Raw genomic sequence first — 13957 nt, forward strand, 5'->3', positions numbered from 1 at the left:
GCATTATTAGAAATTAGTTCAAAATTGTAATTACACATAGAGTAAGTTATTGATCAAATATGTTAAAGAAGACACTTTCTACAATTCATGTCTTAAACATGCTTCTGAAGTAGCAATATTGAGAGAAATATCTTAGAAGTGTTATGAATTGATTTCATGGCTTCTTGAGGCGGATTGAAATAACAAGTTATTCGTAAAAGAAAAAATCATGAACATCGATCAACTAAAGCAACAACATCCCCTTGAGTGAATGTTGTAAATTTTAGTAATAAGAGCTGAAAAATCATAAATATTGATTAACTCAAATTGTTCGATATAGAAAGTGAAAGTTTGTTGAATATCGAAACATTAAATGGATTTAATTGTGTAAATTAAATTAATTTGCCAAATATTTCAAATTGAATTGAAAACCATCAAGACGATGTTCATAAATAAATTTGAAATGTATGAAAATTAAACTTGTAGTTTCTTCAATTTGAATGAATTATGTTTGTACAAACAAAATTGAGTTAAATTTTGTACGTATGTTTCAATTTTTATATTTATTTAAGTTTATTATGTGTTTTGGAGAGTTTAGCTTATAATAGCAACTTGGTTCTTCGTTTGTTGTATCTCATTCCAAAATTGAAGAGTTCTTCCATTTTCTTTTTCTTACATTTTGTTATTGAGTTGAATTGTGAGCAAGTATCCAAGGATTCTGTCAGATCCGAGTAGTGTGAGCAAGTATTGTCTTCAAGTGAATGTTTTGAATTTAGTTTTTTTTTTTTTCTAAATGAGATGTAATCAGTTTGCTAGTGTATCCATTTTAATATTCAAAGTTTCCTCCAACAAAAAACATCATTTCCTAAAGTGAATACAATGTTGTAAATTTTGACAATTATGATCAAGATTGTGTGTCACACCCCTATTAAACTACGTAGGACGTAGGAGGCTCAATGCAAGATTCGTGCTTCTGCCGTAGGTTGCTTAAAGCTAGAGACGAAGGACCTCTTTATGGAACCGCGGAGTGGGCGCTAGTCCAACTAGTACTACGACAGCTTCAATCACGCTCCTGGGAGTACACGACGGATGAAAGGGGTGGGCTTGCTCGCTTCTTTGCTTGCTCTTGCTCTAGCTTAAGTGGAATAAAGAAGGACTGAGGACGTCCTGGAGGAGTATAGAGGGATCAAGAAAAAGTTCGATTCTATCTATGCTACTCATTTGAAAATGGTATCCTCTTTAGTCTCGAAAGAGGGTGTGAGGGAGAGCTTTCTTCAAAAGAGGGAGAACTCTCCTAATAGACCTACAAATCAGAAGCAACGATGATATGAGATTAATCAGCTAAACCCATTAACCACATTAATCAATATTCGTTAACTATGTATATACTCCATTAAAAACTCACAGCTGAACTCTTCTCAATGTAGTTATATTTTTGTCCCCACGAATATAGACCAATAATAGAAAATTAGCTAGTCTTTCACAAGTGTTCGTAACACATGGGTCAAATTACCATTTTACCTATTTACGATCAAATTAATAAACAAAAATTCTTCCCATGCCATAAAGAAGGTAGCTAGGGTCTTTGTTTAAGCCTTGGAGATACCATTTAAAGGAACACTTATATATCTACTTACCCTCATGTTAAAAAAGAGTGAATAATATATTATGTGATTATGTTCCCAACTCCCTACTCAGTCTTGTCTCCAAAACGATAAGCATATTGAGATAGCAATCTAGTCACTCTCACCCGTACAAATCAAAGGACAATCCCTCGTGAATAGGAGTTCATAATACACTTAGAATTAAGATTAAGTTACTTAAATTATCATAATGAAATAGAAATCTAACTAGTTAACAAAGTTACTATTTGGTGGTTCGATCATGTAAATTCATTGCATAGGATACCCTCACTCACATGTCACTTACACGAACACGTTGGATCATTGCGTTTGTATCAAATACAAAGTGAACCATATCCGTAATGTTACCAAGATAAGGTACTCTTTGAATTTATAAATATTTATTAATGTTGTTTGTTTTGTTTATCTATCTTTCAATTTTTTTAAAAAAAAGATAAAACTTTTGTATTTCAAAATTTTCTCTTATTGTAATTATTTTGTTTAATGAAGAATCATGGATCATTTTCATATGCTAAATAACTGAAAAATTAGCAATGAAGATATATGTCTAGTCGACGACTATGCAACTATACATATAAATGCTTACCAGTAGAAAATATTTTTCCAAGCCGATAATGTTGTAAACAAAAGTCAATACAATGTTGGGTTTTACAAACCTATTGGAAATATTTGAAATCTTCAAAACTCCAACTACCAAAGATTTGAGATGAGTTTAAGCACTTAATTTTAGCATTCTCAAATTAAGATATCAAATTTACGTAATGAGAAATAAATTCCTATCGGAAAGTTGCTTCATTGAAACAAAACCATAGTTCGATGGATTCTCCTTTCTTTTGATATCTTTATTTGCATCTCAACATTAGTAGCAATTTGATATACATTTTCTTAACTTTTGCCTTTACAAATTTAGTTAATGAGGAGATAATAGTATACTTAGAGAATATGTTCATTTGATGTATTACTTTATTAGAGAGAAATGTACATTTTTCATTGAATCTACTCATCTCGAAAAAGCTTTAACAACACACATATATGATTCAAAATTCATCTGTTGAAGAGATGCAACCTTATCCTTATTTTAAGCTATTAAAAAAAGCTTTATTATTTGGCAGGATGCTAATAGAGCACTTATAAGTTAGGTTCATTATTCAAGAAATTGATAGTTGTATATTAATTATCTTGAAAAATTCGAAGGGATGCATCTCTTTAACCAACACATTTTGAGTATATGGATTCTCTAAAAGACATGTTACACATTATTCTTCTAGTTAATCTTACCCAAATTGTATTAGGTTACTTTTTGTTCATTAGAAATTTATTCCGATCATGGCATTAAATATTGTCTATATATATATATATATATATAATAAGATATTTTCATTTTATGCATCTTCATTTCCTTGGGTTGATATCAACGTAAAGAAGTAAATTGATATTTCCATTGTATTGTTGAAGAGATTAGAAAACATAAAAGTGTGTCAACAAGGTTATCCAAGCTCACAAGCTAGTCCAAGCCCAAGCCCAAGCCCAAGCCCAAGCCCAAGTCCAAGAAAACTAGGAGGAGTTGTGAGGACCTTTGCGCTGTCCTCAAAGAGGAAAAATCGGACCCTTGGATTGTATGTTGACCAAATGAGCTTGAGGGATCATATCAAAAGGAAAATAAATGAGTTGAGTTTTATCATCCGTACACTACTGCCTTGAGGGCCATGGTGATCATGACACCGTTGATGTTACATGTAAATCTAAATCATAGCTCCAAACAAATGTATGAAAGGAAAAGCCTTACAAATAACTTCATTTTGACAACTATTGCAAGGGGGGCAAATAAACAACTCCGTGATAAATTATAATTCTTACCATGCTTAATTGAGCTAAATACTCGTTGGACTAACTTATTTATTAAAGTATAATTCAAAGACGGATTTATGAAGGGGCAAATTTTTTTGTTTTTACCTTTTTTTTTTCAAATCTATTATTTGTTTATATGTTTGGAACTATCTTTTATTTAGAAAACTTTAATAAATATTTTGAATCTATTATTTTTCTATATATTTGGAAAATTATAATAAATATTATTAAACTTAAATATTGCAATTATGTATTTTATATTTATATGAAGGTTAAATTGTAGATTTAATTTTTAGAATTTCAAAATTGTTTCAAACAAATCTTTAAAATTTTAATTGTTTATCTAATAAGTAAAAACATCTCATAAATCCAGAACTTTCAATTTTGTATACAAATGAGTTTCAAACATATTGAAAACTTTAAATAAAAATTTTATTGGACAAAAAATTATGTTTACAAATTACATCTAATTTAGAGTTAAATTTTCAATTTGATAAGTAATAAACAATATATTTATGTTTGCATAAACATATATACGTAAGAAAATTATTGTATACGATAAACCGGTGAAAATATTTATACTTAAACGTAATAAAATTTTAGATTTTATTAATGATAGATATTGATACACTCTCATATACTTATATTTAATTGTGTTTACGTTTTGAAATATATATATTCTTGTGAATTTTTGTTTCTAATCCAGTGAATTTTTGTTTCTAATCCAACCTCAATTTGAAAAAAGTCTCTGCACATCGTATTAGGTACACTAATCGAGATTTCAATGATTTAGTATACAATTTTTAGTGTTTAAGAACTAAATGAAACAAATTTTAGATATGCCACTGTTCGTAATTAGTTGTTAGACTCGTTTTAACAATATTATAATATTATATGAACATGTACCCCTTAATTAGATGAAATCTAAAACTTGTCATTAGTGAGCTTATGCTTGCTTTTCACGCAACTAGATGATTTGAATATTACTTCAACACATCAAAAATTATATTCATATGAACTCGTGACCCTTCCATAAAATCTTGGCTCCGTCACTAGTGTAATTGACTCAACACTATATCGGTGCATACTACAAATACTTTATCTACGTCAACTTTTGATGACGAGAGATTGAACTAAGGACGATCTCAAAGTTAAAAAGAGCACAAAAAATTAGCTAACTCTACGTTTGAGTTTTTCATGCAATAAATTAAAAACAAAATTTTATGAATGCAAACATAATTTAAAATGCGGCCAAAATTGTATATGGTTTAAATAAGAGAATAACAAAAAAGAAAAAAAAAAAAAAACTATCTCTGATTGATATGAAGTATGAGAGAGAGGAAGGATTGATAAGTTATGGGCAGGAATAGGGATTGTGAGTTAGAAAATTAAAAGGGTTGGTGGCTATAAATGGTAATTATCCAAAGGGCTTAGGGCAGCAAATCCAATGCAATTTGTTTTGTTGGAGTGATTTCGGGCAGTATAATAGGTAAGCTCATTTAATCCTAACAAGTAACAAATAAGTACGCCCTCACCTGCCTCCCACGTGGCTTACAGTTACAAGAAATTTCCCCCATATTAAATTCTAAAACATTTTTGTATTTTCAAAATTAAAAAACAAATAAAATAATGTTCTCTTACACAAAATATATAACATAGTGCCACAATATTTATACCGAACAATTTTAAAAATAGAAAAAATCTATAGATCTATCCTTAAAAAATACCAAAATTGTCCCCATCAACATCTTATTAATTGACATCCAAGCACATTATACATTTACTACATGATTTTAGTACAAGATCTTTTAGATTTGGTTATTCTTGATAAACGATCGTTTAAATTTGGTTATATAATTGTTTAGATTTGAGTCCAAATCTAAACAATTTTTTTTAAAGATTCTTGGTACATTAGATTTGACTATTTTTTTGGTAGTTTAGATTTGACTATCCAAATTTAAACATACCAATATTCCAATTCTTTTCCAAGATACATGATCTTGAATAAGGTAATAACAATTAAAAAAAAAATAAAAATAGATCTTTTATATTTTGTACATAATCTTCAACTAAATAACAGTTTGAAAAAAAATAAAAGAAAAATTGTAGAAGAAGAGAAAAAAACGAGAAAAAAAAATTGCAGAAGAAAAAAAAGATGGAAAGGAAGGGTAGACTTAGAATATTTAAAAAAGATGGCTGGCTTCATGTGCTTTTTGATTTTGTTACTGGGCCGTAAATATTTAGTGTTTTGTTATATTTTTGAAAATTTCTCTTTTTTTTTTTAAATTTTATATTACATAAAAAAATAAATTATTTACATTTCACCCAAAAATCGAAAACCCACTATATTTTATAAGTATTTTGTTAATTTTACTATTTTTAATAGTTTATGAAAGAATATTATAATATTAATTTTTCATTTCCTTAACATTTTCATATATAAGTGTTTCTACATTTTTATAAGTTTAACGTTAAGATGAGTGCCAAATCAAAATGTCTATTAGAACATAAAAAAACACTAAAGGTAAAAAAAATAAGCAATAAAATATCACTAATTAAAATATATTATGAATAACAAAAAAGAATAAAATTATCTATAAAATATAAAAAAAAATCTGAATGGACTTGAATATTACAAAACACCAAAATATTTAGAAAGTTTTAGAGAAAAGACTTAGTTTCATAAGGAAATTTTCTTATGTCCAAAAATAAAATTTATTTTCTTGATTAGGATTTCGTTTATTTTTAGGACCATTATAATATTATCATAATTATTAATTATATATAATTTTCGAAATTGAATACAAAATATTTCCTTATTTACATTATATTGAATTTATTATATAATTTATTAATTCCTTACTTACGTTAATAATTAATATATAATTTAAATTATATTCAAAATTACGTTATCATTTATCATATATTTGTAAATTTTATCAAATAAAATCTCTTCTAATATGGAAATTCTTTATTAATAATAACCATATATGGTATAAATTATTATATAATATGATAGTAATATTTTTAATTATTCTACAAATTAAATATTTTCAATTTCATAATCAAGACAAAAGTATTATTCTCACAATCAACAATTCTGGCGCCGTCGATCTTCTCTGATTTCTATTTTAATTTTTTTCTTTCTTCTTCCATTTCAATTTGCTTCAAAATATTCCGTTAGTATTTTTCCCCTTCATTTCTCGTAGTTTTTTTCCCTTTTGTTTCGTCTTAAAATTAGTTTTTTAATATCTTCTGGTCACGTTCTTCATTTTTCTGTTTAATTACAGCACCTTCGAGTAGTGTTTATCATATATTCCTTTCATGTTTGGCATATTTTCTTTATTTGTAGCATATTCTAGTCATGTTCGTCATATTTTGTTGATTTTTTTTATTGCTCAGTTCGTCTTTCTATCATGTTCGACATAGATTTTTTATTAAATGTCCCGTCATTTGTATATACTATGGTATACCACTGAATAATACATTTATATTTTGTCATTTGTTACATATATATACTACCGTATATATTCAATAATGCATACACAGATTTAATTCTTTTTCATGTTCTTAATATTTTGTTTAATTACGGCATGTTCCAGTCATTTTATTCATATTTTTGTTTAGTAAAGTTTTTGTGAACAATATATACATTTATATACCATTGTTTAATCTTCTTCTATTATGTGATTTATCAGATATATACATCTTATTCATATTTATGTTCTGTGATTTGTTACATATATACTAATGCATATATATTCAATAATACATAAATTATAGTTGAATTTCATTATATATCACTGCATACATAGATGATGTTATTAGTATATACATCTGTATATATACAATAACACGTATTTAGTGACACACATAAGTCAACTTTTTTTTCCCTTCATATTTCGTATTGTTATTTTTATTTTTTTTCGATCCGACTAGTATTTTCTTTGATTTCTTACATATATACTACTGCATAATACGTTTATGTTCTGTGATTTGTTACAAATATACTACTACATATATTCAATAATATAGAAATGAAGTTGTCATCCTCCCACTGAATGTAAAACGTTCAATTGGTTGACAAAAAAAAAAAAAAATAGAATTTCTTCTAAAATGGAGTTCAAGAGATGTGTTAAATGTAGTTGTGGACGTGTTGGCCATAACCAAAAGAGATACAAGTTTTCCTTATTGAATTAATTTTTCTTTCTTATTATTAGACTTTTAGCATGTTATTTTAGACTTGATCTGAAATATTCATATTTCAGTTTTTAGTTCAATTATTTTATTTCCATATATTTCCATCAATTGTACTAATCAAAGCTCCTTAATTTATTATATTTAATATACTACACTTCAAACATAATCACTATTGTTTCAAACATAACTTATTATTTATTACATATAATATGAATATTTGAAATAAAATACATAAACCAATCTAACAAATTGAAAACACAACCTTTCATTCATAAAATATACAATGTATTATTTCATATATCCTCCCCATTTAACCAATTTTCCGTACAATTTCTTAGATTTTCAATTCTTTCATCAAAGTCCCTACATCAAAAACATATTTAGTTTTCCTTAACATTACACACACTAGTAGAAAAAGGTCCTACGATGATAGTTAAATGTTGTCATTAAAAGCTTTCATGACAATTATTTGTAGTCATTGATGCGGCAGTCATGGAAAGTATTTTATGACAGTTCTATAAAACTATCACGAAATGTGATTTTCAGACATAGAATAAATGTCACAAATTAAATATTTAATGACAGATTATAACTGTCATTATTTATTTTTTATGACAGTTAATAACTATCATTGTTTATATTTTATGACATCAAATAACTGCCATTGTTTACATTTTATGACAGAAAATAATTATTGTTAATATTGTATGACAGATATTAAATGTAATTATTTATCATTTATGACACTTATTAACGATCATCATTTCACTTACAATGACTTTAATTAACTGTCAAGAAAACTTTTTTGAAGACAGTTTTTTTTAACATTTAAATGTCATAATTGTGTTTTTAGTCATTGTTTTTCTTGTCCTATTTTTTATTGAATCCTGTTTTTCTTGTTGCCCTACCATTACACATACCATTACACAGACCAATACAATCACATATGAAAAGAAACGGTGAACGCTTTAATAGAAAGAAACATACACTTTCTAATATCGCTTTAATTGTTGGTACATATATGTTCTGGTACGAACAAGTTATTTAAATAACTACATTTAAACCAAAAATTTTCCTACCAAACCTACAAAAATGTCTATACATCAATGAATTGATGCAAATATGGCTTCACTACTCCAATGGATTCTGGCAATGAAAAAAAAGAAAAATAGAATCGCAAACACCAAATTCTGCCCACAAACTCAACTAAATTCATTACAGAACTTCACAGAAAGTCCAAAACCAACAGCGAATAACAAAACTCAAAGCTAAAACACCTACAAGCATATCAATAACTAAAAGCAAAAATATTGATCAAACGATGAACTAGCACAAAGTACAAAAGGAGAGAAAAACAACATTTTGAATGAAAATGGATTCTGAAGTGCTGGGATTTGAAGTAGAAGGCTGAGAACAAGTTTTAGCGCTTGGAAAGTAAAACAGAATGTCTCATCTTAGCAAAAAGTGTATTCAAGAAACAGATACTAAATCAATGGAGATTTTAATCAATAACATATGCAAGTATATAATCAAATCAACTTAAAAAACTGCATTTTACTAAGCTCTAAGATAACCTTACCTCATTGATATTGAACATGGCAGCTGTACTTTCCTCCAACACTGTATTTTCCATGGCTGCTCGAACACAAAAATATGTGACAAAATATATGACAAAATATGTGACAACATGTGTGACAAAATATCTTATTTTAAGCACAATATACATGCTTCCCTACAAACTCAGCTCACTCAGACCTTATACAATCAATGTCATCCTGTGTGTAAGTACGGGGTGAATCTTTCATCTGTAGACAATAAAGTGGTTTTAAATGAGTTTCATTCATAAAAAAGTATACATGCACGATTATACCTGTTATGCTTACTATGTCTATGATAGAAGTACTCGTTGACAATATGATGTCACGCATGAACCGCATCACATAATAACCACATTCTACTACTCCTGATTGCTTAGGACACTGGGGATACACATGCAAATAACTTGACCTATGTTAGAAATAGAAATTAATTTACAACCCATACCAACATAGTTATTCACATACCTTCACGACCCTCCAATTTGGTTTTTTCTTCTTCAATATGTTGAACGACCTACAAAAGAATATCAGAGTTTGACCTATTTAAACTACTATATTATTAAGAGAAAAGGAAGTAAAGGTAAAAGTAAGTATGACATACATTTCAACTACTTCGGATACATATGGGTCAATACGGTTTTTCAAAGGGTCTATCCAAAAGGCAGCACCCTTCGATCGATTTATTACAACCAAAGTCTAATGATTCCTAAATATATGTGTGAAACAATAAGACTACATCTTAGATTACACTGCAAGCACAATTTGAATCCTTTACTTTAGGTTATCGACATACCCAAAATTTTAAGGAATCAGTAAGAGTTGATCATAATCTGTTCCAAGTAATTGAGCAGTCAACAATTGGACACGTTTTTCTTTAGAACTCCCACAACTAATTGACCCAACGTCAACGAACTTGTATAGATTCAAAGTTCTCGATGATTCCATACGTGTGTATAGATACCTACAAGTGTATAGATTCAAAGACATTGAAAGAAAATAAATTTCAAACATATTTACTAAAGAGTAACACTGTAATAACATATCTTACATTATGTACGCATCAAGGCAAGTGATAGCTATTGGTCGCATAAAAGAGAAATCCTTCAACGACTCAATCATTATGCAACATTTTCTTTGGACCCGAAATACGTCATATGATGTGGTGATTTGAATTGTTGATCCCATATGTTCAACAATTCGTAGTAAGAATCGTAGTGCAATTGGAGCATTTTGAATTGGTGTGAGTGCGAATGTGGTCATATCCTTAGTAAATTCCCCATAGTTCATCTACAAAAGATATTACAATTAGGGTTAATATAAACTGTGACATGTATATCGTTGAATGGAAAATGCATTACCTTTATATTGTCAGTAATGAAAAGATGTTGTGGCCACAATATCTGTGAACCAACTTCCTAGGACATTTTGTAAATCCCTTGCTTCGATGGAATGGAAATTGCACAATCCCCATCCACCGCGACATTTACTACGACTTTAACATTGTCATCTTCTACATCTGAATCAAATATGGTCCCCCATGCAACGACATGATCTTTCGTTTCAAACGCTAACTTGCACGGAATTCCAATATTTAGAAGACTTTGTCAAATATGTATACCTCACAGAAGTTTAATTACTGAATGAAGTTAAACTTTTGATTCACTAACCTTCATTTTCTCTAATGTCACACCTTCCACCTGCTTATCGTCCTTCGCTATGCTCACCTTTATGAATCCAAGTCAATGGTAAGGATAGTATACACATAGAACATGTAACCTTATGGATTAAGGGTCTTTAGAAAAACATATCTTTATTTCTTCATTCAATTCAACAACATCCTCTACGTCTTTCTTTGATTCTAAATCATTTGATAGATCTTCAAAATCGTTTAGACTTTTAGCCCCTTCCATGGATGATTTTTCTTTACAACCCATACCTCGTTCTTCTTTTAATTCGCTTAGGCAATCATCCTTTTCTTTCATTTTGAACAATTCATCCTCCAACTCTTTTATTCTTTTCGTCATTCGATCATGTTCTTTAGGAGTGGCCTTCTCATCCTCTTCTTCATTTGTTTTTGGTTGTGTTATGATATGGAAGTACTTTTTTTCATGACATACTTCCCCACACCGCGGACTATTCTAGGACGATCCTTACCACCCAAAGCCCTTGTTAGAATATCCTCTTCACCGAAAGCTTTAGTTATCTTTTGGGTGGCTATGAGTTCATCCTACAAAAGTGGGAAGAATGGAAATTAGTAGTTTCTTATACAAAAAAATAGAAAAAATGCAAGTACTTACTATAAGATTCACCACTTCCTTCGTCTCTTCATCCGAAATTTGTCCCTTACGATCCATTCGAGCTTGTTTCCAAACAGATCAATCAATTTGATTCGATGACAATGCTTTCTATTTATAGTTCAAACACGAAATGAACGTTAAAGAATGTGGTAGAAGAGTAACTATAACACAATAAGATCTTGGAATTACATAAAAATCTATAGCCACCCTTTTAAATGAATAACAACACTACCAAATACTCTTAGTTTACCAACTCCAAATAATCCTACAACAGCTTATAGAAGAAGAAAAATATATAAAGAAAATCAGCTTACCAACTCCTCCATAAGATTAGCATACCCTTCCTAGAGGTTATGTAGTTGTACTTATGTTGCTTCCGCTTCTCCTTCCCATTTTCACTCTTTTTCTTTACATTTCATTATAAAAATTTAATCAATTAGCATATGAAGCTTACAAAATTGCAACTGAAGTTTCAAAAAGGATCGAGATCGTGATACTTACTTTGAAGTCTTCCTTCAACCAAGATGCAACAAACTCAGTCCATTGTTGTTGTTCTATGAAGGAGTACTCATTCGACGGAAATTTCAAATTTTTTAACATCGTCCAAAAATGGCAAGACATATGTTGTCGTCAATCTGTACTTCAATTGACGAAAGCATACGCCAGCGTTCTGGATGATAGTCTTCTTTGATCAAGGGTCTACCACAAATCCAGCCTATATAATATTCACATAACATGTTGCATAGTAATGGAAATGGATAATTTACCAAACTTGAAATGTTGATTGCGATTGTTACCTCTATTATTTCAAAGATTTTGTCTTTTATTTCTTTTGGCACCGTAGACTAATCAGAGAATGTAATGGGAACATGGAACCTCACAGTCGTTCCTATGAAACTCTTCAGTTTCGTTGCATTTTGACCAATTGGTTGACCCAACTCGTTGTACTCAATCACTAATCTTTGACCCTCACTCCTAGCACGAGTTATTTCCTTCATTTTAGTTGGACCATGTTTTATTTCTTGTGTACTACTTTCTCCTTTTTTGTTCAGTGTAGCAACATTCTGCGAATCAACCATATCTACAATACTGATGTAATAGTAAAAGAAGAAACGCTTAGTAACAATACTAATATAATAGTAAGAACAAAAATTAGTTTCAAACCGTAAAAGGAAGTTCATAGTTCAAAAGATCTCAAATGTTGATTGTGAAATAAGTAACAAATTGTTCTTACACTCTAACACCATAATTAACTCATACTAACAATAATAGAACACATAAACTTTGAATATGGCAAATAAACGGCGTAATAATGTTTGAAGTTGTAAAACAAAGTCTTCAACATGAAATATTTTCGCTTCATAACAGTAGTTTCTCAAGAAATCGTATTTCGAACTGACTTTGTCCTGCAAATAAACAACGACAATCATTATCATTAAACATAACCAAAAAAGGACATCCAAAGAGACTTTAATTACTTTATATACCTATGAAAGTCAAGTGGTAACCCATGTGCCTTCATAGTCAGGTCTAGTGTATGTATCCCCACTTTCATCAATGTCACTTGTTGTATTCCATTTTGAGACTGGGGGTAGTGTGACAACGTATCTCCAAGGTCATCATTAGCATATTTGTACGAAAAGTCTTTTGTGGTGGCATTACAACAATCAACCATCTTGCATCAACAGGATCTGAGACATAGAAGTCTTGTTTCCCGTGTGTGGCAATAATGAAGGAATCTGAAGAATGTACAATTCAGCTAAAGTCAATCAACGTGAAATGAAGATCGTCTGTTCGAACATCAGTCTTATTTTCAACCCATTTGCATTTGAAAAGAACAATATTGAACGTATTGTAACTAACTTCACAAATGCCTTCAATGATCCCATAGAAAAACATGTCACCAATGACTGGATTTTTGTCCTTCGCACTAGACACCTGCATTATCGTTGCCACTAACATAATCCCACTATTTTGAACAGTTTGATGGTCATCACGGGACTCAGTGTGGTAAGAAGATCCATTATTCATATACCCTTCATACGTTATTACACCATAATTAGGGTCATGTGCAAGCCATCTATTGTGTTCGAGACTACCTTCCTTCGTGTAATTCACGCATCACCTATTAAAAAAAAACAGTTACATGATGGGACTAGTAACCAATAATAATAAAACAACAAATAATTTGAAGTATTCATTCACCTTATCTCGTATCCATGCACCGAATGATCAATTATGTTTAACTTATAGCCATTGTTCATTTTTTGCTCTTCTTGGGTTTTCAATTTTTAGATGGTTCATATGTTGTCTAGAAAATAGGTCACAAATAAAAATTATGTGTTGTGAAGGATAACTTAATGGTGTTGGTGTATGATGATAAGAAAGTATA

This window comes from Cucumis melo, chromosome 1 (genome assembly GCF_025177605.1).
Source record: "Cucumis melo cultivar AY chromosome 1, USDA_Cmelo_AY_1.0, whole genome shotgun sequence".
NCBI classification, from domain to species: Eukaryota; Viridiplantae; Streptophyta; class Magnoliopsida; order Cucurbitales; family Cucurbitaceae; genus Cucumis; species Cucumis melo.